Source organism: Sorex araneus, chromosome X, assembly GCF_027595985.1.
Source record: "Sorex araneus isolate mSorAra2 chromosome X, mSorAra2.pri, whole genome shotgun sequence".
NCBI lineage: Eukaryota > Metazoa > Chordata > Mammalia > Eulipotyphla > Soricidae > Sorex > Sorex araneus.
The window spans coordinates 268,895,454-268,900,579 of NC_073313.1; the positions used below are offsets into that span (position 1 = coordinate 268,895,454).

General features: G+C 39.3%; 1 non-coding gene across 1 annotated transcript; it reads right to left on the reverse strand.

The window, feature by feature from the left end:
* Positions 1-1,205: 1,205 nt before the first annotated feature.
* LOC129400242 (small nucleolar RNA U13) lies at positions 1,206-1,313 on the reverse strand. The gene has a single exon (XR_008627554.1). It is a non-coding gene; the product is annotated as a small nucleolar RNA U13 (small nucleolar RNA).
* Between the last annotated feature and the right edge of the window lie 3,813 nt (positions 1,314-5,126).

The window sequence follows — 5,126 nt, forward strand, 5'->3', positions numbered from 1 at the left end:
GGTTTATTTCTCTCTCTTTTTTCCTTGTGAGCTGAACTAAAGATTTTTCTGTTTTGATTATTATTCTGAAGAAATGGTTCTTGCTTCATTAATCTCTTTTATTGCCTTTGATTTCTTTGTCATTTATGTATGCTCAAATTTTTATTATTTCCTCCCTACCACTGACTTAATTTTTAAAATTTTTTTTCTTACCTACCACTGACTTTAGATTTCATTTATTCTTATTTTTCTAGTTCCTTCACATGGGTGATTAGATTGCCTATTTGAGATTTTTTTTCCTTGTTTCCTGAAATAATTTTGTATTATTGTGAACTTCCCTCTCAGTACTGCTTTTGCTATGTCCCATATGTTCTGATAGTTCATGTCTTCATTGCTGTTTGTTTCAAGGAATTTTTAAATTTTTATTTTCTATCCTCATCAACTCGATTCAGTAGAATGTTGTTTACGCTCCATATATTTAGCATTTTTCCAATTTGCTTCTTATGAGTGATTTCTAATTTTACAGCATTATGCTTTTGGGGGGTTTGTTTGTTTGTATTTAGGTCACACCTGGCAGTGCTCAGGGGTTACTGCAGGCTCTGGATTCAGGAATTACTCTTGGCAGTGCTCTAGGCACTATATGGGATGCCATGGATCAAACCCGGGCTCACCACATGCAAGGCAAATGCCTTACCCATTGTACTATCTCTCCTGCCCCTTTATAGTATTGTGATTGGTAAAGGTAATTGAAAAGATTTCCATTTTCAGGAATTCTTGACTTTTTGGTCTGTATACCAACATCTGTTCTGTCCTGGAGAATGTTCCATGTGCATCAGAGAAGAGAAGAATGCAGTGTCAGCTGTGGGGCGTGGAGGTTCCTGTAAATGTCTGTTAAACCCATCTGGTTCAACTGATTGTTTAAGCCTGTTGTTTCCTTGTTGGTTTTCTGTCTAGTTGATCTGTCCGTTGGCAAGTGTGGGGTGTTATAGTTTTCAGCTGCTATTGCGCTGCTGCCAGTGTCTTTCTTCAGTTTGTCAATAATTACTATACACATTTTGGTGCTCTCTTGTTTACTGTATTCATTTAATAAACATTGGAGCCTCTTGATGAATGATCCTTTAATGTCCATCTCTGTCTCTTATTGTCTTTCCCATAGTATTGTTGTCCCTCTTACTTTTTTAGGCCACTAATTGCCTGCATGATTGTTTCCTGGTCCTTCCCCCTTTTGTCATACCAAATTGCTATATGCTGATGTCTTAGCAATGTTAAAGGAAGGCATGAGCCACAGAGATTCATAAACACCCAATTATCATGCGTATAAGCCAGAAAAAGGTCTGTCTTGCAACCTTTCACCTTGAGCCTGTGTTTATCATTGAACTCAGCAGATTTCCGATAGACAACTGAAAGTTGCATTTTGTTTTCTGATTTATCCTGTTATTCTCTGCTTTTTGATTGGTGATTTCAAGTCAATAACATTAAGCAGAATTACTGAAATAAGTGAATTTATTGTTATTTTTTCTCTATGATTTGGAGTAGTAGTTTAGTATATCTTTCTTGGTTCTCCACTTATTCTCTTTTCTGTACTTTGATATCTGTCATTTATGAGTGATTAGGTCCCATTTGCCTTTTATTAATTTTATCTAAGTATCTTTGTCTTCAGGTTAACATAAAGTTTACATCTAAGGCCCTAAGCTTATAGCCTACTTTAAATTAAAGCAAGTAATTCTCTTTTTTGGGTGGGGGCACAGGGAAGCGTATCCAGTGGTACTCAGAGCTTATTCCTGGCCCTGTACTCAGAGATAACTCCTGGCAGGCGTGGGGAGCAGGGCGGGTGCCGGGGATCTAACCTGGTTCTGTTGCAAGCAAGGCAGTGCCCAACAGGCTTTCCTGTCTCTCCAGTAAATCTTGAACTGTTTCTGAAAGATCCCAATATTACTCCCCTTCTCTCCCACATTTTAGCTTTTTAAGTATCTTTTGACTTCGAAATGATGCTTTTTTTCCTTTTATAGAACTCCCTTACATATTTCTTGGAAAGATGGTTCAGTGGAGATTAATTTATTTGTCATTTATATGAAAAAAATCTTTATTCCTCTTAAAATCTGAGTGATAGCATATCTAGATAAAGTATCCTTGAAAGGCTTATCCATTCAGGATTTTGTAGAAATAGTGTAAATTCCATATGACCAGTAGTTTCTGTGGAGAAATCTGCTGATAGTTTTCTCAGGGTTCCCTTTTTTGGGAATATTGACTTTTCTTTTGCTGCTCTAAGAATTCTCCCTTTATCTTTACTATTGAGTATTTTCAGTAGACTGTGCCTTGGCATATATCTTTTTGGGTTTATTTTGTTGAAACTCTCAGGTTTCCTGCATCTGGATTTGTAACTCCTTCCCAAACTTGGAGAAGTTCTAAGTATGTGTAGATGCTAACCCATGACTATATAAATAGCTATAATAATAATCATATCTACCCATTTGTGTCTGTATGAAGCTGACTTGGAGTCCTCTCAGCTCTGTGCTGCTCATTCTAACCTCACTACCTTGCTTATCTATAACATCTGTCCCCCAAGTAATAAGAAATCTGGTGTGAACAATCCACTAGACATTTATTTATTCAATGGCATTATACATGCAGTAGCCTCAGAATTATTAACTCACATCAGTATCCAGAGAGAACTCCCCTAACTGAAGTACTGAGCTGTTGTGGCCTGAGTGTCCATGTCTCTCTAGAATTCCATCCCAACATGACGGTATGTGTCCCCACTGCCATGTGAGGACACAGCAGGAAGGAGAGAGAGCATCTGCGAACCAGGAGTTCACACCAAATCTGCTAGCATCTTAATGTTGGACTGGGAACCTCCCAACATGTGAGAAACCAATGTTTGTTCTTTAGGCCAGCCAATCAGTGGCAATTTGGTATAGCAGCCTGAACTATGACAAGTGTTTATGTATAATCTCTTTTTTTCTTTAGCCTTACAGTTTCCAGTCAAATATTTTCTTTCAAGTCACTTGGGTCAGCTCCTTTTTCTCCATCTACTTCAAACAATATATTTGAAACAGATATAGATTATCCCCCCAAGGACTGCATGTGTTAAGATTCCTTTTGTACCAGAAACTTAACATGGTTTTGGCAACTTCATACTCCCATGCAGCAATCCAGGACCATTCTTTATAACCACTTTCTCTTTCTCTGAACTCCTGGAACTGGCCAATTTTGTTTCCCATCTCAAAATACTTTCTTTTTCCAAAATATCATTCACAATATCTTCTTTGATCTGACTGTCTTTATTTACCCAATGCATTTGAGACTTACTCATGTTTGCATGGATATGAAGGTGGTTCTTTGTGTGTGTGTGTGTGTGTGTGTGTGTGTGTGTGTGTGTGTGCTGAAATAGGGAAGTATTTTTTTTTTAATTAAATCACCGTGAGAACAGTTACAAAGCTTTCAAGTTTAAGTTTCAGTCAGTGATCAAACACCCATCCCTTCACCAGTGCACATTTTCCACCACCAAGAACCCCACTATATCCCCCCTCCCACCCCCCACCCTACCTGTGTGTCAGATGCTTTTCACTTTACTCACTTTCTACTTTGATTACATTCAATATTTTGACAAAACACCCACCATTATTATTTGGAATTTTCCCCAACAATGAGACCTGCCAAAGAGGCATCATTAGATAATTTGTTTTCTATTGCTGATTATGAAGAGCATGTGATGTTGTGTGGCCACATATAGTGACCGCACAATTTTGTTTTTTTTTTAATTTTTAAAATTTTATTGAATCACCGTGAGATAGTTACAAGCTTTCATGTCTGAGTTACAATCATACAATGATCAAACACCCATCCCTCCACCAGTGCACATTCCCCACCACCAATATCCTGGGTGTACCCCCCCTTCCCACCCTCCCCTGGCCTCTAAGGCAGACAATATTCCCCATACTCTCTACTTTTTGGCATTATAACTTGCAACACAGACACTGAGAAGTCATCATGTTTGGTCCATTACCTACTTTCAGCATGCATCTCCCATCCCAACTGATTCCTCCAGTCATCATTTTCTTAGTGATTCCTTCTCTATTCCATCTGCCTTCTCCCCTCTGCTCATGAAGCAGTCTTCCAGCTATGGGGCAATCCCCCTGGCCCTTGTATCCACCGTCCTTGGGTGTCAGCCTCATGTGATGCTACCCTACACTCCACAAATGAGTGCAGTCCTTCTATGTCTGTCCCTCTCTTTCTGACTCATTTCACTTAGCATGATACTCTCCATGTTTATCCATTTATAAGCAAATTTCATGACTTCATCTCTCCTAACAGCTGCATAGTATTCCATTGTGTAGATGTACCAAAGTTTCTTTAACCAGTCATCTGTTTTAGGGCACTCAGGTTGTTTCCATATTTTGGCTATTGTGAGCAGTGCTGCAATGGATATATAGGTACAGATGTCATTTCTACTGTGCTCTTTTGCATCCTCGGGATATATTCCCAGAAGTGGTATTGCAGGGTCATATGGAAGCTCAATTTCTAGATTATGAAGGACTGTCCATATTGTTTTCCAGAAAGGCTGGGCCAGTCGGCATTCCCACCAACAGTGAAGGAGTGTCCCTTTTCCCCCACATCCATGCCAGCACTGGTTGCTTTTGTTTTTTGAATATGTGCCAGTCTCTGTGGTGTGAGATGATATCTCATTGTTGTTTTGATTTGCATCTCCCTGATGACTAGTGATATGGAACATTTTTTCATGTGCCTTTTGGTGGCCGCACAATTTTGGATTTCTGATATTTTAGTAAGTAAGTCTGGAGGGATTTCTGCCAAAAGCTGCTGGGTTCCAAGATTGGTTTGTGCACCTCTGGGATCATGGCCATTCAGGAGCTGGAGGAGCCGTTCGTGGGCGGCAACTCAGGGTCTGTCGGGGTGGGGAGAAGGGCCCGAAGGTGGTTCTTTTTATATCTAGATAGCATTTTATTGTGCCATGGTGTGATTTTAGTTTTATTTGTGAACTTGTCCAAGCTCTAACGAAACATGAGTATGGTGTTATTGAGAATGTAAACATTATGCAGATAATGTTTACATTTACCATTAGTTGACTTTAAATGGAACGAGCCTCAATACATGTGGGAAAGCTAGAAAGATAGTATGGGGGTAACGCT